Source organism: Bombina bombina, chromosome 4 (assembly GCF_027579735.1).
Source record: "Bombina bombina isolate aBomBom1 chromosome 4, aBomBom1.pri, whole genome shotgun sequence".
NCBI classification, from domain to species: Eukaryota; Metazoa; Chordata; class Amphibia; order Anura; family Bombinatoridae; genus Bombina; species Bombina bombina.
This window is the reverse complement of record NC_069502.1, coordinates 746,681,201-746,703,616: the sequence shown is the minus strand read 5'-3', so window position 1 is coordinate 746,703,616 and position 22,416 is coordinate 746,681,201.

The following is a 22,416-nucleotide window of genomic DNA, read 5'->3' as shown; positions in this document are numbered from 1 at the left end:
TTGGAAGTAAGCACTCACTAGTATTCAGACAACAAAGTCGCCAAAAAATTCTCTTTATTACGTGCTGTGTGACGTTTCGGGACCAAGCATATACTGTATTTATATATATAATATATATATATATATATATATATATATATGTATCTACTGTATATATACACAGTTCCTGCCACTAATATTGGCACCCTTGTTAAATATAAATAAAGAAGCTGTAAAAAAGTCTTTATTTTTTAACCTTTTCATCTTTTGTTCACAAAATACACAAAAATATTCTTATGGATATCAAACAATGGCAAACACAACACAGGTTTATAAAAAAAAAACTTCTTTGTTAAATATATGTGTAGCACAATTATTGGCACCCTTTTAGTCAACACTTTGTGCTACCTCTCTTTGCCAAGATAACATCTCTGAGTCTTCTAGTATAATGCGTGATGTGGTTGGAGAATACATGGCAAGGGATCTGAGACCATTCCTCCATACAGAATCTCTCCAGATACTTCAAATTTCGAGGTTGCTGCTGGTGGACTCTCCTCTTCAGTTCATTCCACAGGTTTTCTATGGGGTTCAAGTCAGGGGATTGGGATGGCCATGGCAGGACCTTAATTTTGTCGTCAGTAAACCATTTTTGCGTTGATTTTGATGTATGTTTTGTATCATTGTCGTGCTGGGAGATCCAACCACGGCACATTTTAAGCTTTCTGGCAGAGGCAGTCAGGTGTGTATATTTAATTTCTGTTGATATTTGATAGAGTCCATGATGCCATGTAGCCTAAAAAATGTCCAGGTCCTCTGGCAGAAAAACAGCTCCAAGATATCAAAGAGCCACCCCCACATTTAACCATGGGCATGAGTTACCTCTCTGTGTCCGCCAAACTCACCTCTGGTAGGCGACGCCGGATTATATGCAGTGAGCAAGTGTGGTAGCCCCGCATGAAACGTATCTGCTGTTGCTGCTTTTTGTCATTTTTATGTTTTGAATTACTTTTTTTTCTGTTACTTTGTTTTTGCTTTTATAGTGCACATTAAAACTTTTTTTGACTTTCATCCTTCACATGTCTGATATTTGGAGCGTAGTGTAGCTGGAACATTTTGTAGCTTTGCTTGTTGTACTTACCTAGTGTCCTGGGCGGTGACGCAGTTTCTGGCTCCTGCGTTGCTCCGGAAGTGGGAACAGACCCTGTGCACACACTGAAGAAATGCTGTCTGCTGGACCACCACACTGGTAAGCACCGCTGAGGTTGTTTTGTTGATGTCAGATTATAGTTGTGAACACTTTTTGACCCCAAGACGCAAGTTACCTCAGCAGTTCTCCTTGGATATATTTTGGCCACTCGAACCATACTCTTCAAAGTGTGCTGAGACAATATAGACACACATTCTCTTCCAGGTTGATTCATAACATTTACAGTTGACTGTAACTTCTTAATTATTGCTATTTACTTATAGCCACTTCCCATTTTGCCGCAAATCCCAGCTATATTCCTTGGTCTTACCCATTGTGATGAATGACTAAGGGAATTTGGTCTATGTGTTACCTCATATTTATACCCCTGTTTCATAATGGAACAGTCATGGTTGAACAATTTCCTATTCCTAGTTACCCAGGTGTACTAAAAGATGTAAAATATCAATGGGTATATACTTCAAACATATTTTTCTCACATTAATTCATTGGGGTGCCAATAATTGTGCCACACATAGATTTAACTAAGATTTATTTTTATTTTTTTAGATAAACCTGTTTTGTGTTTGCAATTGTTTGATATTTATTAGAGCAAAGTAACCTTTTAATCTTTTGTTAAAAAAATACACAAAAGCAAACAATTAAGACTATTGTTTACAGCCTTCTTTGATCATATTTACCAAGGGTACCAATATTAGTGGAGGGCACTGTATATCTATCTATCTATCTATCTATCTATATATATATATATATATATATATTTTTTATATATATATATATATATATATATATATATATATATATATAATGTTATATTACCATCTCAAAGTGTTTAATATTCCTTTAACTTATTGTGGCATATCAACTGTCAAGGACACCGTCAGTACAAAAATGTTTTAAATACTAAACAAATTAATAAAAAATATCTTCTGTAAAACAGTGTGAAGAAGAGAAAAATGGAAAAAGTTCAATAAAAATAGAAGGAAAACCTTGTCAGCTTTGATGAAGTGAGACATGACAGAGATGAGATACTTCACAAATACATTTGAGTATTTTAAATCCTTCATTTTAGTTGTGGTTTAGACGACAAATCCTTTTTCTTTTTTTCTTTATATTTTTATTGAAACATGTAGAAAACATATTATTTAAGATACAAAGCCACAAACATGAACAATTGTATATAATGCAAAAAAATGTATGCAATGAAATAAAATGAAACAAATCATTACAGTGTGTACTTATTTATACATTCAGGTATAGCATCAGTCACAGTTGCAACTCTTCAAAAGCTAGCCATTTAAAGGGACAGTCTAGGCCAAAATAAACTTTCATGATTCAGATAGAGCATGTCATTTTAAACAATTTTCCAATTTACTTTTATCACCAATTTTGCTTTGTTCTCTTGGTATTCTTAGTTGAAAGAATTTCTTAGACCTTGAAGCCCACCTCTTTCAGATTGCATTTTAACAGTTTTTCACCACTAGAGGGTGTTAGTTCACGTATTTCATATAGATAACACTGTGCTCGTGCACAAAAAGTTATCTGGGAGCAGGCACTGATTGGCTAGACTGCAAGTCTGTCAAAAGAACTGAAAAAGGGGCAGTTTGCAGAGGCTTAGATACAAGAAAATCACAGAGGTTAAAAGTATATTAATATAACTGTGTTGGTTATGCAAAACTGGGAAATGGGTAATAAAGGGATTATCTATCTTTTAAAACAATAAAAATTCTGGTGTAGACTGTCCCTTTAACATAGTCCGGACAGTATCACTTTTCCACTGTCTAGCAATGAGGATTTTGAGGCTATTACTTGATATAGTGATGTTTATCCTGTGCAGGGGAAAATTTTCGCTGTATTTTATTAAATAGCCAAAGGCAAGGGTCTAGTGGTATAGGGATCCCCAGTAGTTTGGATGTTTCCACTGATACTGCAGTCCATATTGGTACAATTTTGGGGCATTGCCACCATATATGAGCCATATGGGCTACCGGGCCATTGCATCTCCAACATGTCACAGAAGGAAGTCTAAGCTGGAGTCATATACTATCTGTGAAGAATCTTAAGGTTTAATTCTAGAAATATATTAGATATAGAAGATTTATTCACAGATTGGAAAATCCGAGAGGTATCAATGTAGGAGATATTTACGTTTAATTTGTTGTTCCAGCTATCTATATAATATGGTACAGAGCCTAAGTTGGATTGTTTCAATAGTGAATAGATTAGGGAGAGAGTATGCCTCAAGGGTGTGGATTTGCGGCATAGAGATTCATATGGGGTTAGTGGTCTGAGCATGTTCCGCTTATGTGGGTGAAAGGTTAGATATGTATAGCATTGATGATTGAAGAACCAGTTTCTAAACATCAATAAACCACTGTCAATCAAGTAATTTATGTTCTTTAGGGTGTTTTCATCTTCCAGCTGACAAACCATCAGTGTTCGAAAAATCCTTTTTCTAAAGGACTGTGATAGTTTTTTTTAGCTAACTTGAAGGTCAAGTTATTTTTTCTACAAAAATTTCACTAAGGTATATGGGGATTTTAGTAGATACATTAGTTGGTAATTCTTTTATAAAGGATGGGGATTAACTCAATTATTGGTATCATTAAATTAGAAAGCACCCCCAAAATCTTAGTAGTGGTAACACAATAACACTGATTTATGGTAAAATACCATAAATTACAATACATAAATGAAGATATATAAAATAGGCTATACACAACAAATAAATACAGGATGAGGAAGTTCCTCTGAAAAGCTTCCAACCTACAGATTGAGTGGTGAGGGGACATAAGGTGTGGGTAGCTTGCCTTGTGAATTATAGTTGCAGCAGTGAGACAAAGCAGTGCAAGATTTGTTGGTAAGGGTGAAGAGCAACTTTCAGAAAAGAAGTGGTAATCTCTCCTAAAAGTTGGGGTTTCAAAAAGCACTTAAAGGGACATTAAACACTAAATACATGCTAGATAGAATGATGCATTCAAAGAAAAGATTAGTCCATAACTAACATGTAGATGTATTTTTTAAAGTTTTATTAGTTGTTTAAAAGTGACAAAATAAGTGTAAAGTTTTAGTGTCTATAAAACACTGGGAGCTGCCATGTTGTAACTTGTGTTACCTTCTCTGCTGTGGCCAATTAGAGTCAGTTATAAATAGGTCACTAGAGTGTGCAGCCAATGGTTGTGCTGGATTTAACAGTGTTCTCACTTCCATTTCTAACAGGAACTGAAAAGCTCACAATTTCAGAATGGAATTACAGGCTAAGAGGACAAAATAAATAATGAAAGTATATTGCAGAGTTGTTTTATATATACAATTTATCATTTTATATTACCATCTCAAAGTGTTTAATGTCCCTTTAAAGGTGAGTAAGGTAAAAAGATTAAGAGACTAACAACAGCACAGGAGGTGGCACAGGGAATTTGAAATGATTACTATATATTGACACCTGAACCTGCAATTGCTGCAATATTATTATATTATTACTATTCTGTTATAATAGTTTTACAATATATTACTATGTTTTATTATCATTTTTTTATCAGAGTTTTTTTCAATTTAATCTACATGTTAACAGTATCCATGCTACATCTATTAGTGCATTGACATTCATTGACAGTTCCTTCTTGAAAATGTTCCTAAATTTACCACTTTCCAGACACAGAGCACATTTTGTTTTGTTTGCTGTAGACATGATTTACTTGCTGTTATTCCCACTACGCATATGTTGACATTAATTTGAGACCATGTCATGTTCAAGACTGGCCAAAGCCAAAATATTACAGCTTTCGTATTAGCTTTAAATATGCAATGTACGCATATAAGAAATATACTTATTCACTAATACAGAAGGTAAATATTATTCATAACCATACTAATCATTTGAAAATTGATAACAAATTATCAATAACAAATTGATAAAAAAAGTTGTGAATTTCAAAATTTATTTGAAAAAGAAGTTAATATTCACAGACTGCTGGAAATAAATTTTCCACTCAAAGTATGCACCAATCTTCTACCTGATGGAGCCATCAGAGTCTGTTAGGCTTTGTGATCCCATTGCCTGAAACGTAAATTAAGAATCGCGGTCATATGAGTTCTGCTTCTTAACCTTTCCTCCACCTTTCAGGTGGCGGATTGAAATCATCCCGATCTGATATGATCGGGAGGATTGCCAGCCCCTGCTAGAAGTCAATTGACCACAAGTGAGCACAGGGCGGCATTGCACAAGCATTTCTCTAGAAATGCCTGTGCAATGATAAATGCCGACAGTGGATGCTGTCGGCATTTAGCGATGTCGAGCGGACATGATTTGCTATAGCGAATCATGTCTGCTCGATATTTAATACATTTACCCCTTAGAATTCATATTCCTAACCAACCATATTCCAATCCATCTGAAATCTCTGTTTAACCCCATATTGATTATATTCAGATAGTATAGGTAGGTTTTTCATATGATTTTTCTTCTTCATATGTCATATATGCTAGTTTACATTTCAGCAAACACAATCACTGTATTATTGACTTTAGAATAGTGAACAAATTACACTTTAAACTATAAGATACAAGCAATATACAGAAGTGTTAGATGGAATAAACACAATATTGGAAACAAACACAATATTCTGTAATAGATGAACTAAGAACTGATACTCTCCTTTAAATTAGACCGCAGCCTTCTTGCAGTCTCTCCTCTGTGACTGTATAGGAATAGGTAGTGGTAATAGATGGCGCAGGTCTATTAGATGATTTTTTCTGATAAATGAAGAGAAAAAGGCTTGAAGAGTATATAAAAGCCAATTAATATGGGTGCAGTATACTCACTCCATAAGATGTGTCTGTTCAGCTAGAAGAGGATGTAATATCAGATGGCAAGAGCCCACAGGATCCTAGTGTCCAATGCTAATCTTCCCAAGGGTATCCAAAATTTTAGACTGTGAATGAATGGAAACCCAGGTGACAAAGATATCCAATATCCAATATCCAATAAAAAGGATGTAGTAACTTACTCCATATATAAGGAGATTCCGGCCCGGCACAGCAAAGAAAGATCTTGACAGTCTTTTAACTGAGGTAAAAAAGGTTTTATTTGCTCAACGCGTTTCAACGTATTACACATCTTTATCAAGAGCATACATTAAAACAAGTAAAACAGGTGAGTAAAACCAAATGCAAAGTGTGTCTGCTGTGACTGAAGAGCCAAATGTTCCAATTTCCTGTTTAGCACCGGAAATTGGACTCACAAAGTATACAATTCAATAAATCTATATCAATATCAAACTATTACTATAATAACGCAATTGAAATAATGTCATTAAATGACTGTAAATAAATTTAAATAAATTTAGGGGTTTAAAAGTATAGTTTAACATTGATACGTTTTTGGACCAATCAATATATATTCAATATATTAGCCAATAAACAGGCGATGTTCAAGAGTCCTCAATCAAGTAGTTCCTGAAATGGAACTGTTACACAACAGACTACTCGACTGAGGACTTTTGAACATCGCCTGTTTATTGGCTTATATATTGAATATGTGTTTTGATTGGTCCAAAAACGTATCAATGTTAAACTATACTTTTAAACCCCTAAATTTATTTAAATTTATTTACAGTCATTTAATGACATTATTTCAATTGCGTTATTATAGTAATAGTTTGATATTGATACAGATTTATTGAATTGTATACTTTGTGAGTCCAATTTCCTGTGCTAAACAGGAAATTGGAACATTTGTCATCCTGTATTTAAACCGGCTCTTCAGTCACAGCAGACACACTTTGCATTTGGTTTTACTCACCTGTTTAACTTGTTTTAATGTATGCTCTTGATAAAGACGTGTAATACGTTGAAACGCGTTGAGAAAATAAAACCTTTTTTACCTCAGTTGAAAGACTGTCAAGATCTTTCTTTGCTGTGCCGGGCCGGAATCTCCTTATATATGGAGTAAGTTACTACATCCTTTTTATTGTATATTGGATATTTTTGTCACCTGGGTTTCCATTCATTCACAGTCTAAAATTTTGGATACCCTTGGGAAGATTAGCATTGGACACTAGGATCCTGTGGGCTCTTGCCATCTGATATTACATCCTCTTCTAGCTGAACAGACACATCTTATGGAGTGAGTATACTGCACCCATATTAATTGGCTTTTATATACTCTTCAAGCCTTTTTCTCTTCATTTATCAGAGAAAATCATCTAATAGACCTGCGCCATCTATTACAACTACCACACTTTAAACTATGAAATGCATTTCAACATATACTTGAGAGATATCTTTTTTTGATGAAGACAAAATGGGTCTAAAGATAGAGAAAGATTGGAATATACCTGCAATTTGACAGTAATATATTTAATTATTTTGCTATGGGCTTAGATTCCTTTCTGTTAGAATTTGCCATGCTAAATAATCTTTTTCAACTTTCTTTTAGCTTTTTTGCTAACAGTATTCCAATCCATTATGAGTAACAGGAAAAGTTGGAAATATCATGGATTTTGCTCAGTCCTTGCCTAGTACCCTCATAAGTGGGATAACACAGTCAGCCCCAGGGAAAGTTAGGTTTGAAGTTGTTTTTTTCTGTTTGCATTCTGGGTTCTTTGGGGTGTAAAATTGCGTAGGGTATGCAGATTCTCTGACTAAATACAGAAAAACCTGTTCATGAAACTAATATCTTGTGGGGGAAAAATGCACCTCAAATACAGTTCACTCATTTGTATCAACTTTGAAATTGCAAGACACGACCCTGAAATGAACAAAACAGATGTGAAGATTTTACATTGACAATCATTCACATAAACCATTTTTCTTTTTGTTGTGGTTGTAATAATTGTTTTTTTCTACAGTTCTAGACTTTCTCATTTGATGTGTGAGATGTGTTGTGTTGCACACTTCACGCAAATGTAGATGTGAATGGCAGGAACGCCCATTAGTGAAACACTGACAAAGGTGCTCAATAAATTTCAAATATGATCGCGCATTTGAGGCCACTCAAAAACCGCATGATCATCTAGACCTAAAAATCCGGCGCAGGTTTGCCACTGTGTTTTTTTTGCTGTTGAATGAGCGTAAAGGGACTTTAAAGTAATTTTATATATTGTATATTGTGGGCCAGCACTTAGAATTGCTCACAATCTGGTATTAAAAGGCAATGGTAAAAGTTTATTACCAGAGAATGTTTAGCGTGGCCTAAATCTCTTTATCTCTTTAGCGTGCCCTATACTTTCAATGGATACTATACATGCGTTTGTGATTTAGTGCAACTTGAAACAAAGTAAAGTGTTAGGGCTAGGGTAAAAGTATAACAAGACACATGTAAAACATATTTCTAATAAATTATTACACACACACATATATATATATATATATATATAACAAGTAGTTTATTCAGTAACGTTTCGGGGAATGCTCCCCTTCATCAGACCAACAACATACAAGTGAGACAAACATTTAAGCATACACAAACCCCTCCCCCTAGTGCAAAAAAACGCCAAAAATGGTTGCCATAGCAACCAAGCAACCAGTTCAAAGTAAATACATTTACCAATGCAACAATGACATCAAAGAAACCAGATCATTATGGTTAATTAGCATCAGGTCAATTAGCAAATCAACACATCATCCTACCACATAATACACCTGCTGTATATTAGTACTTCTAATACCCCAGTGGCAGTGTGTCCTTTTAAAGAGACATATCACAATATTATTAGCTAAGTACAGGAACACAAGAATGTGTGGAAAAAAGGGGTTGAAAAAAACGTTTAGTTAAACCTCGGCACCTCAGCATATTGAAATGCAATTCACGTAATGCACTTATAGTAAATGCCTAACTCATAATACCCGTACTACATAGTCAAGGGTCATGTGTACCATAAATGCTATAGACGCAAATAGCAGCAAACACGTTATACAGATACCTCCAACAATGTGACCGTATTACATGCACAAAGTGTAGCACGACCTATGTAATCACCCTGTTCAGCATCGGACCAACCTCGCGCTGAATCTAGCATAGCTACTAGCGGAACAACAAGGGATATGCGCATGCGTGGAGACCCGGCACAGTCCAGCCCCCAATGCTCCAGCTAGGTACCCAATAGGATAGAAAGGACAAGCCCCCACACCGGACAAACAAAGTTAATAAAATGGCATGGTAAGAGGGCCCCAAGTTACTACTAAGGGAAGGAAGGGTCCGGGTCATGAACGTAATAAATGCAGCAGGATATGCAGTAGAAGATAGTACAACACCCCTAATACCCAGATATCAGGAGTCACCCACTTAGGTCTAGTAACCCAGCTAGTTCAGTCTGACATACACGATGAGAAGGGTATATGCGTCTGTCATTTCTAACCTGTCAGCACCGGTCTTGCGGTCAAGACACCTATTGTCCGTGCATAGGCAATTTTACAGGGTCACAAAAAGGATGTCTATAAGTGTGCGCATGCGTGTAAGCCATGGCCAGTCAATTATTACTGTGTAAGGCAAGGTCCCTGATAGGCCGTCTGGGACAAGCCCCTATCCCTGTGTGAGTGACAGTTTTGCTCTGAGATAGGGGGGCAGGGGTCCAAAGTCAAAAGATATGTCGGTCACAGTATGTTTCAGGCTGATGCTGTGATTACAGGTTTGCTAGAGCCCGGTGACCCAGAATTATAAGTATCGCTCTAAAGGAAAAGAGACCCCTAAACTAATGTGAATAAATACATAGTACAGGCAGGTCCCATCCCCCTAGATACAGAAAATACTAGTGCTAACAGGGTTCCGTAGTGCACGGTTAGTAGCACCAGCACTCAGTGATGTGTCAACACTGCGGTGTGCATCAAAAGTAACATCCACTAATATACATAACAGCAACAACCTAAATAAGGGTACACCCATTGGGCACCCCTCCTGGAGGATAAATATGGGCAGAGCCTACAGCCAATCAGCAACCAGACTTCATGAACCCACTGTGGATAAAAGAATGCAAACATAGTATCAGATACTGTACAAACTAAATTAATCCCCTTAGACCTGCCTGTACTATGTATTTATTCACATTAGTTTAGGGGTCTCTTTTCCTTTATAGCGATCCTTATAATCCTGGGTCACCGGGCTCTAGCAAACCTGTAATCACAGCATCAGCCTGAAACATACTGTGACCGACATATCTTTTGACTTTGGACCCCTGCCCCCCTATCTCAGAGCAAAACTGTCACTCACACAGGGATAGGGGCTTGTCCCAGACGGCCTATCAGGGACCTTGCCTTACACAGTAATAATTGACTGGCCATGGCTTACACGCATGCGCACACTTATAGACATCCTTTTTGTGACCCTGTAAAATTGCCTATGCACGGACAATAGGTGTCTTGACCGCAAGACCGGTGCTGACAGGTTAGAAATGACAGACGCATATACCCTTCTCATCGTGTATGTCAGACTGAACTATCTGGGTTACTAGACCTAAGTGGGTGACTCCTGATATCTGGGTATTAGGGGTGTTGTACTATCTTCTACTGCATATCCTGCTGCATTTATTACGTTCATGACCCGGACCCTTCCTTCCCTTAGTAGTAACTTGGGGCCCTCTTACCATGCCATTTTATTAACTTTGTTTGTCCGGTGTGGGGGCTTGTCCTTTCTATCCTATTGGGTACCTAGCTGGAGCATTGGGGGCTGGACTGTGCCGGGTCTCCACGCATGCGCATATCCCTTGTTGTTCCGCTAGTAGCTATGCTAGATTCAGCGCGAGGTTGGTCCGATGCTGAACAGGGTGATTACATAGGTCGTGCTACACTTTGTGCATGTAATACGGTCACATCGTTGGAGGTATCTGTATAACGTGTTTGCTGCTATTTGCGTCTATAGCATTTATGGTACACATGACCCTTGACTATGTAGTACGGGTATTATGAGTTAGGCATTTACTATAAGTGCATTACGTGAATTGCATTTCAATATGCTGAGGTGCCGAGGTTTAACTAAACGTTTTTTCAACCCCTTTTTTCCACACATTCTTGTGTTCCTGTACTTAGCTAATAATATTGTGATATGTCTCTTTAAAAGGACACACTGCCACTGGGGTATTAGAAGTACTAATATACAGCAGGTGTATTATGTGGTAGGATGATGTGTTGATTTGCTAATTGACCTGATGCTAATTAACCATAATGATCTGGTTTCTTTGATGTCATTGTTGCATTGGTAAATGTATTTACTTTGAACTGGTTGCTTGGTTGCTATGGCAACCATTTTTGGCGGTTTTTTGCACTAGGGGGAGGGGTTTGTGTATGCTTAAATGTTTGTCTCACTTGTATGTTGTTGGTCTGATGAAGGGGAGCATTCCCCGAAACGTTACTGAATAAACTACTTGTTGTTTACTTAAGTCCAGAGAGTGCTGTTTCCTGTTTTGCTACATTTCAACTACTCTAGCACCCTGGCCCTTGGAGAACTGTTTGTGAGAGTGCAACTGACTCTTTTTGCTTATATATATATATATATATATATATATATATATATATATACTGTATGTATATTAAATATAAAATAGTTTGTTTATTATTTAAATAAATGTATAAAAGCTGTTTTAAAGGGATATGATATATGACAAGGTGTTTGACTGGGAAGGGATCAAAGGTGTACGTATACGTATATATATATATACATATATATATATATATATATATATATATATACTGTTTATATATATATATATGAAAAACAAAAATAGAGAAGAGCGCAGCCGGACTCAAGTGAAGAAAGTTTTATTAAAGCACACAATATAAAAGCACTGAAGGTATTCTGCGTACCAAATAAAAGTAGATTAAAAGCATTAAACCATAAGCTCTTGGTAAATCCAATTACCACTCCACAAGTCGCCCATTCAGGAAAGCCAAAATCTTGATCAAAGTCCTTAGCTGCTCCTTTCGTGAAGCGGTGCGTGCGGATGATCAGCTGTGAACTGCTGTAAGAAGCCGGTTCCGGTTGCTACCGGAAGTCTGTATTCGTCACTACCAATGCGGTGTAACGTCAAAAAGAATCCTCGACGGCCGTTTCGTTCCCTAGCGTGGGAACTTTCTCAAGAGGTTGCTGTAGTTTGCAAGCAAGCTCTAACATAAATACCTATTGCTCACATTTAATAGGTTAACCGGACTTTAGATTGTAATATACCTAATGGCTAGTCATAATAACAATAAATGTTCACACATGTAATACAAAATATATGTTAAAAAGTGCTAAAAACATGATTTCATCGTATAACACACAATTAAAACTTATTTCAGAAAAAAGGTATAAAGGACTCTCATAAAATCAATTGAATCACTGTTTAAAATCCTATTAATTAAAAAATTGGAAGTTAATGTATATACACAATATTTCAAACTGATTAGTAGGGTCATTGATATTCTCAAATAACCAGGGGATCTGGAATAGAAAAAAACTAAAGAACTCTGACTCTTAAATACATAGACAAATCACATAAAAAAGAGCTTTCTCCAATTTGAACAAAAATAGGGGAAATTATTAATAGTAAAATTGTATAGTAAGATAGATATTATATTATATATAAAGAGATTTATTAATACATCATTTGCTGAGTGTAGCCACATTGTATGGTATGTAGGTGCAATCTACTAAATTGTATGAAACTCTAGGTGTGAATTAATGTGAAAACATATATAAACACCATAGTTTTTATTACATCATACTGTTTTATGTCATCAGATATTCTATTTTAATCTATTTAGACCAGAAATGCCTGAATATCAAGGTCAATATTGAGACCTTCTGGATGTAAGCTGTTAAGGGTATAAATCCAGAAGGTCTCCCTTTTTCTAAGTTTCAATAGTCTGTTGTGATCTAATTTATTCGGTGCTATCCACTCAACAACTTTGACAGTAAGTCCTTCTGGGTTACTATTATGGGCTATTCTAAAATGTTCTGAAACACTATGATTTTCGAAAGAATTTTCAATGTTTCTAATATGTTCAGATATTCTATATTTTAATTTTCTCTTGGTCCTTCCGTTGTAAATTTTTTCACATTTGCATGTGATCTGATATACAACATATGTGCTGTTACAAGTGCAACTAGTTTTACATTTGAAAGATTTAGATTTATTATAATTATAAAATAGGTCTTCACTGTTAACATATGGGCAAGTGCTACAATCTTTCTTATTACATTTTATCAACCCTTTTTTTGGTGTTAGCCACATATTCTTTTTAATGTTCATAGGGCGATGTTCTTTTAGCTTGCTCGGGGCTAATATATTTTTCAGATTATTATTTCTTTTATAAACAAATTGAGGTTTTTGGCCTACATGTGTACCTAATACGGGGTCTCTTGCTAAAATGTTCCAATGTTTTTCCAGAATTTTTTGAATATCTCTATGGTTTTCATTGTATGTGGTTATGAATCTAATATTTGGTTTATCTTGGAAATCTACATGATCATTACATTTATTTTTATTTTTGTTTTCCATTAAAACCTTTCTATCCAACTTTTGTACCTTCTCATTGGTGCTATTTATTAATTTCTCAGAATAACCTTTCTGTATAAACTTATCAGACATAATTTTAGCTTCCTTATTATAGTCTGTTAAATTGGAACAATTTCTCCTCAACCTCTGAAATTGTCCATAGGGTATATTATTTTTTCCATAACTTTAGATGTCCACTATCTGCCTTTAGGAAGCTATTTGTGTCAGTAGGCTTTCTATAGTTTATTACTTTGATTTTTTCATGTTCAGAAAAGAGGATGAGGTCTAAAAATTCTATTTGTGTGTCCGAAATTTTCCCTGTAAAAGTGAGATTCATACCATTATTATTTAAGTGTTTGATGAAGTTTTCAGCTTCACAATAATCTCCTTCCCACAGAATAATAATATCATCAATAAATCTGTGATATTTTATGATATTATTTGTATATGGGTTATTATTCCATACACTGATATTTTCAAATTCTGCCATATAGATATTGGCATACGATGGGGCAAAGGTTGTCACCATCGCAGTGCCATTGATTTGTTCATAAAAGATCCCATCAAAATAAAAATAATTATGATTTAGGATAAAATAAATACTTTCCCCTATAAAGTCAATATGTTTGTTGGAAAGGTTGCTATTTTGTTTAAGATGATTTACAACCGCATCTGTGCCCTTTTTATGTGGTATGTTAGTATACAATGCTGTGGCGTCACAGGTAATCCATAAATAATTATTTTCCCATTTCAGATCCTCAAATTTTTTGATGACATCAGTGGTATCTTTTAAGTATGTTTTGGTATTCAATACTACTGGTTGTAGATAATGATCTATGTACTTTGAAAGATTACTACACAATGACCCTATACCCGAAACTATGGGTCTACCAGGTGGGTTGAATTTATCTTTATGGACTTTCGGGAGGTGGTAGAATATTGCCACCTTCGGGTTTGGTATATAAATATAGTTGTATTCTTCATTATTTATAATACTTGATTCTCTGGCTTTAGTGAGGATCTCTATTAATTGTTTGTTATATTTTACAGTGGGGTCAAAAGTTATTTTTTTATAAATTTTCGTATCTCCCAATAGATTATAAGCTTTTTTCAAGTAATCCTCGCGGTCCTGCACAACTATACCGCCTCCCTTGTCTGCAGCCCTAAAAATTAGACTGGTGTCCTCAGTTAATTTTTTAAGGGATATTTTTTCCTGTATAGTTAAATTATTTTGTTTTGAATGCATCTTATTATTCTTATCTAACACTTTAGACAAACATATTGACTTTATAGGGGAAAGTATTTATTTTATCCTAAATCATAATTATTTTTATTTTGATGGGATCTTTTATGAGATTATTGTGAAGCTGAAAACTTCATCAAACACTTAAATAATAATGGTATGAATCTCACTTTTACAGGGAAAATTTCGGACACACAAATAGAATTTTTAGACCTCATCCTCTTTTCTGAACATGAAAAAATCAAAGTAATAAACTATAGAAAGCCTACTGACACAAATAGCTTCCTAAAGGCAGATAGTGGACATCTAAAGTTATGGAAAAAATAATATACCCTATGGACAATTTCAGAGGTTGAGGAGAAATTGTTCCAATTTAACAGACTATAATAAGGAAGCTAAAATTATGTCTGATAAGTTTATACAGAAAGGTTATTCTGAGAAATTAATAAATAGCACCAATGAGAAGGTACAAAAGTTGGATAGAAAGGTTTTAATGGAAAACAAAAATAAAAATAAATGTAATGATCATGTAGATTTCCAAGATAAACCAAATATTAGATTCATAACCACATACAATGAAAACCATAGAGACATTCAAAAAATTCTGGAAAAACATTGGAACATTTTAGCAAGAGACCCCGTATTAGGTACACATGTAGGCCAAAAACCTCAATTTGTTTATAAAAGAAATAATAATCTGAAAAATATATTAGCCCCGAGCAAGCTAAAAGAACATCGCCCTATGAACATTAAAAAGAATATGTGGCTAACACCAAAAAAAGGGTTGATAAAATGTAATAAGAAAGATTGTAGCACTTGCCCATATGTTAACAGTGAAGACCTATTTTATAATTATAATAAATCTAAATCTTTCAAATGTAAAACTAGTTGCACTTGTAACAGCACATATGTTGTATATCAGATCACATGCAAATGTGAAAAAATTTACATCGGAAGGACCAAGAGAAAATTAAAATATAGAATATCTGAACATATTAGAAACATTGAAAATTCTTTCGAAAATCATAGTGTTTCAGAACATTTTAGAATAGCCCATAATAGTAACCCAGAAGGACTTACTGTCAAAGTTGTTGAGTGGATAGCACCGAATAAATTAGATCACAACAGACTATTGAAACTTAGAAAAAGGGAGACCTTCTGGATTTATACCCTTAACAGCTTACATCCAGAAGGTCTCAATATTGACCTTGATATTCAGGCATTTCTGGTCTAAATAGATTAAAATAGAATATCTGATGACATAAAACAGTATGATGTAATAAAAACTATGGTGTTTATATATGTTTTCACATTAATTCACACCTAGAGTTTCATACAATTTAGTAGATTGCACCTACATACCATACAATGTGGCTACACTCAGCAAATGATGTATTAATAAATCTCTTTATATATAATATAATATCTATCTTACTATACAATTTTACTATTAATAATTTCCCCTATTTTTGTTCAAATTGGAGAAAGCTCTTTTTTATGTGATTTGTCTATGTATTTAAGAGTCAGAGTTCTTTAGTTTTTTTCTATTCCAGATCCCCTGGTTATTTGAGAATATCAATGACCCTACTAATCAGTTTGAAATATTGTGTATATACATTAACTTCCAATTTTTTAATTAATAGGATTTTAAACAGTGATTCAATTGATTTTATGAGAGTCCTTTTATACCTTTTTTCTGAAATAAGTTTTAATTGTGTGTTATACGATGAAATCATGTTTTTAGCACTTTTTAACATATATTTTGTATTACATGTGTGAACATTTATTGTTATTATGACTAGCCATTAGGTATATTACAATCTAAAGTCCGGTTAACCTATTAAATGTGAGCAATAGGTATTTATGTTAGAGCTTGCTTGCAAACTACAGCAACCTCTTGAGAAAGTTCCCACGCTAGGGAACGAAACGGCCGTCGAGGATTCTTTTTGACGTTACACCGCATTGGTAGTGACGAATACAGACTTCCGGTAGCAACCGGAACTGGCTTCTTACAGCAGTTCACAGCTGATCATCCGCACGCACCGCTTCACGAAAGGAGCAGCTAAGGACTTTGATCAAGATTTTGGCTTTCCTGAATGGGCGACTTGTGGAGTGGTAATTGGATTTACCAAGAGCTTATGGTTTAATGCTTTTAATCTACTTTTATTTGGTACGCAGAATACCTTCAGTGCTTTTATATTGTGTGCTTTAATAAAACTTTCTTCACTTGAGTCTGGCTGCGCTCTTCTCTATTTTTGTTTTTCAGTTTTGCCTTGTCCCAAGGGATTCACGTATGATACATCCCTTTTTGAAGAGCAGCACACACCTGTCTGTATGGTGAGGACCCTTAACATCACTACAGCCTCAATCTGTAAGGCATATCACTTTTGAGACTTTTTATTTGGACTTATTGTACATTTCATTTTTTTCAGCTGTGCATTGGCATGTTTTATTTATTTTACAGCTGATTATTTGTGCTTCTTTAATCTATTTATTTAAGAGCTCAGTGTATTTCATTTCTCAGGCAGTTTATATTTTCAGTTTATATTTATATTTATATTTATTGATTACTGGCCTTAGTATATTGATTATTTATTCATAATCTAAGTAGCGCTGATATCTTGTTTCTCTTCTTATTTATATATATATATATATATATATATATATATATTATTTTTTTCATTATTATTTTTTTTCACGTTCACCTGACTTAACACCTATGGACTTCTTTTTTTGGGGCATAGTAAAGGAGAATATTTTTGATAGGAAGCCTCACACAGTGGATGAACTGAAAGAGTTCATCTCACAAGCATTTATTGGCATTGGTGCTAAGCAGAATGTTTGGTGTTACTGTTTGTCACAGTGTCGGGGACAGGTACCAGGAATGTTGCAATGTTGATGGAGGACATTTTGAGCACCTAAGAGACTAAACATGACCCGATCAGTACTGTATACATACTTTTGGCCCAACCTGTATATATCTATACATATATACAGCTCTGGAAAAAATTAAGAGACCACTGCAAAATTATCAGTTTCTATGTTTTTATTGTTTATAGGCATGTAAGTAAAATTAACGTTTTTGTTTTATTCTATAAACTACTGACAACATTTCTCCCAAATTCCAAATAAAAATATTGTCATTTACAGCATTTATTTGCCAAAAATAACTAAAAAGTTGTAGTGTTTTCAGACCTTGAATAATGCAAAGAAAACATTTTTTAACCCCTTAATGACCAAGGACGTGCAGGGTACGTCCTCAAAAAAAAGGCAGTTAACGCCTGAGAACGTACCCTGCACGTCCTCGGTGTGGAAAGCAGCTGGAAGCGATCCTGCTCGCTTCCAGCTGCTTTCCGGTTATTGCAGTGATGCCTCGATATGGAGGCATCCTGCAATAACCGTTTTAAGCCATCCGGTGCAGAGAGAGCCACTCTGTGGCCCTCTCTGCACCGGAGATCGGTAGCTTACATCGTTGGTGGGTGGGAGCCGGACCGGGAGGCGGGTGGCGGCCATCGATGGCCCTAGTGGTGTGGAGGGGGGGCGGGATCGTGGGCGGGGATGCCGGGGGCGCGCACTGACGCGCGCACGTGCACGGGAGGGTGGGGGCGGGCGCGTGCACGGGGAGGGAGCGGGTGGGAACCGCTACACACAGAAAAAAAAGTGTAGCAAAATGGAACAAAATTGCATACAAAAATAAACAAATTGGATAAAAAAGAAATCCGTTGGGTTGGTGGTGGGGGTTGGTCTGTGGGGAGGGGGAAGCTACACTACAGAAAAAACAGGCAAAAAGTAAAAAAAACCCATATTTTTTTGCAAACTGGGTACTGGCAGACAGCTGCCAGTACCCAAGATGGCCCCCAATAAGGCAGAGGGGAGGGTTAGAGATCGGTTTTGGGGGGGAACAGGGAGGTTGGGGGCTAAGGGGGGGATCCTACACAGTAGCATATGTAAATATGCTGACAAAAAAAGTTTATTATTTTTAAAAACCCTTTTATTTTAGTACTGGCATACTTTCTGCCAGTACTTAAGATGGCGGGGACAATTGTGGGGTGGGGGAGGGAAGGGAGCTGTTTGGGAGGGATCAGGGGGTGGGATGTGTCAGGTGGGAGGCTGATCTCTACACTAAAGCTAAAATTAACCCTGCAAGCTCCCTAATTAACCCCTTCACTGCTAGCCATAATACACGTGTGAGGCGCAGCAGCATTTAGCGGCCTTCTAATTACCAGAAAGCAACGCCAAAGTCATATATGTCTGCTATTTCTGAACAAAGGGGATCCCAGAGAAGCGTTTACAACCATTTGTGCCATAATTGCACAAGCTGTTTGTAAATGATTTCATTGAGAAACCTAAAATTGTGAAACTTTTTACGTTTTTTTAAATTTGATCGCATTTGGCGGTGAAATGGCGGCATGAAATATACCAAAATGGGCCTAGATCAATACTTGGGGTCGTCTACTACACTACACTAAAGCTAAAATTAACCCTACAAGCTCCCTAAATGCTCCCTAATTAACCCCTTAACTGCTGGGCATAATACACGTGTGGTGCGCAGTGGCATTTAGCGGCCTTCTAATTACCAAAAAGCAACGCCAAAGCCATATATGCCTGCAATTTCTGAACAAAGGGGATCCCAGAGAAGAATTTACAACCATTTATGCCATAATTGCACAAGCTGTTTGTAAATAATTTCAGTGAGAAACTGAAAGTTTGTGAAAAAGTGAACGATTTTTTGTATTTGATCGCATTTGGCGGTGAAATGGTGGTATGAAATATACCAAAATTGACGTAGATCAATACTTTGGGATGTCTACTAAAAAAATATATATACATGTCAAGGGATATTCAGGGATTCCTGAAAGATATTAGTGTTCTAACGTAACTAGCGCTAATTTTGAAAAAAATGGTTTGGAAATAGCAAAGTGCTACTTGTATTTATGGCCCTATAACTTGCAAAAAAAGCAAAGAACATGTAAACATTGGGTATTTCTAAACTCAGGACAAAATTTAGAAACTATTTAGCATGGGTGTTTTTTGGTGGTTGTAGATATGTAACAGATTTTGGGGGTCAAAGTTAGAAAAAGTGTGTTTTTTTCCATTTTTTCCTCATATTTTATAATTTTTTTTATAGTAAATTATAAGATATGATGAAAATAATGGTATCTTTAGAAAGTGCATTTAATGGCGAGAAAAACGGTATATAATATGTGTGGGTACAGTAAATGAGTAAGAGGAAAATTACAGCTAAACACAAACACCGCAAAAATGTAAAAATAGCCTTGGTCCCAAACGGACAGAAAATGGAAAAGTGCTGTGGTCATTAAGGGGTTAAACAAAACAATTCTAAAGTTTTCCTTTAGGAAGAGTTCAGAAATCAATATTTGGTGGAATAACCCTAATTTTCAATCTTTGCTTTCATGCGTCTGTCAGACAGGTAGTAAACTAAGCGCTGTAGGGTCCTAATGCTCTCCTCCTGGATAGTCCCCTAGCGGACTGACAGAGACAGATTGTGTGTGAGGTGAAGGGAGCGCTTAAAGCTTAATAGGATAGGGATGTAATTGGCATATGGCTGAGATAGGATGTGAGATACCGAAGTCTAAAAATTTAATACAATTCTATACAATATGTAATATACAATATACACAATTAATAAAATTACAATATATGACAACATGGATCCATGATATAAATGTTAAAATACAAATTAAAAACAATGGTTAAACAGACCTAAATGAGTATACTAACAGTATACCAATAACAGTATAGGTGCACCATGCAATGATAGATTAAAACAGATAAGGTATAGAATTATATAAATGTCCAAAAAAAAAAGGGAATTTCTACAAGTGTCTATTAAGTGTTCTCCACTAAAAAATCTTTTAACTAATTCCAAAGAAAATCCAATAGTTCAATAAATTCCAAAAAATCCAAAAATCGATCCAAAAAATAGCAAACTGCAGATTCGTGTCCACAAAGATAGTCAAAATAGTCAATATGAAATAGTCAATAAAATAAATCCGTGTAGTAGTGGGTATCCAAAGTTCAAAAAACAATGTGTAAATAATCCGTGCAAATGATCTGTGGTAAAAATCGTTATATAAAAATCGTTATATAAAAAGAGGGTATACAATAAATCGTGCTTCAAAATGGATATAAGGTGCTACCAAAAAAAGGTGGTAGTTAAAAGCTAGTGTCAGATAGATGAGGTGTGTATAAAAACAGATTTAGTGCCGGTGACTAAATTATATTTGAAAAGTTCCTGTACCTGTAAAAAAACGAAAAGAACACAATGGTGCAATAAAGTTTTTACACTTGACAAATGATAGGAAATAAGCTTACCAGTATGTCTGGGTCTACGCGTTTCGGCCTCTAACAAGGAATTTCTCAAGACTATACTGTATATGAATAGACTGGAAGCTTATATATGGTGCAAAGTGTTGTGATTGGTCATTAATTTGGCGCCAAAATCTTATGGAAAACCTCTTCCTGTTAGTCCTTGTGAATCATGGGTAATGGTTCATATTTACATAAAAAATGCTTCTTAACCCTAGTGATTAATATATATTTGTTTGATCTGTTGTGATCATTGTTTCTAGTGAACCTTTCTCCATATAGGCTTTTCTACATAATCTTACTGATGTGATATTTTTTATTATTTGTTACCGTCATTGGTATCTACTACTTCCGGTTTCGACATTTTTGTTTCCTGTTGTTGTTACTTATCTCACTTCCGGTTTCGGAATGTAAACAGTTTTCGTTTATTTATATGTCAATTCTTCCTGTTGTTGTTACTTATCTCACTTCCGGTTTCGGGAATGGCATCTTACGCGTCACTTCCGGTTTCGGAATGTAAACAATTTTCATTTATGTATGTGTCAATTCTCGGGTATTAGTGATAAAGGCTGTTGTGAGAGCTTATTTTTATTTTATATTAGTTCTTAGTTGTGTCAGCAAAGTGGAGTGTTAGTAAGCCCAAAATGTTATTATCCAATAGTGAGATATTTGTAAACTATCTCGCTAGTTTTAAACACATTTAAATAGATTAATATTTCTAAATGTCATCTCTTCCTGTTGTTTAGACTCATTGTATAACCTTCAGTGTCAATGTATCTTAAATAATCTTTTTGAAGTGGGGTACTTGTTAGAAACACAGAGTGATTGTTGATTTGAAGGGAAATATTCTAATAGCAGATGTTAGCGTCATGAAAAGGCTCGAAGCGAGTGTATAAGGAATATGCAAACAGTCAGGTCCTATATTAAACGTTTTTACTCATCGTCTGAAGTGGTATTTGTAAAACTGTTTAAATAATTTACCAAGTATCTAAACTTAGCTATATCAGTGTTGTGTATTAGAGGATATGTTTCCATATTCTTAGCTGTAGAGAAACCTTATAGCGGTTATATGTAATAGAGATTCAATCCTTTCTAGTAAATCAGTGTACATTGATAGCATTGGTGCACGGATATATCGTATATTTGAGCTAATCTTCGGAATCTAATATGTGTACAATATCTAAGTT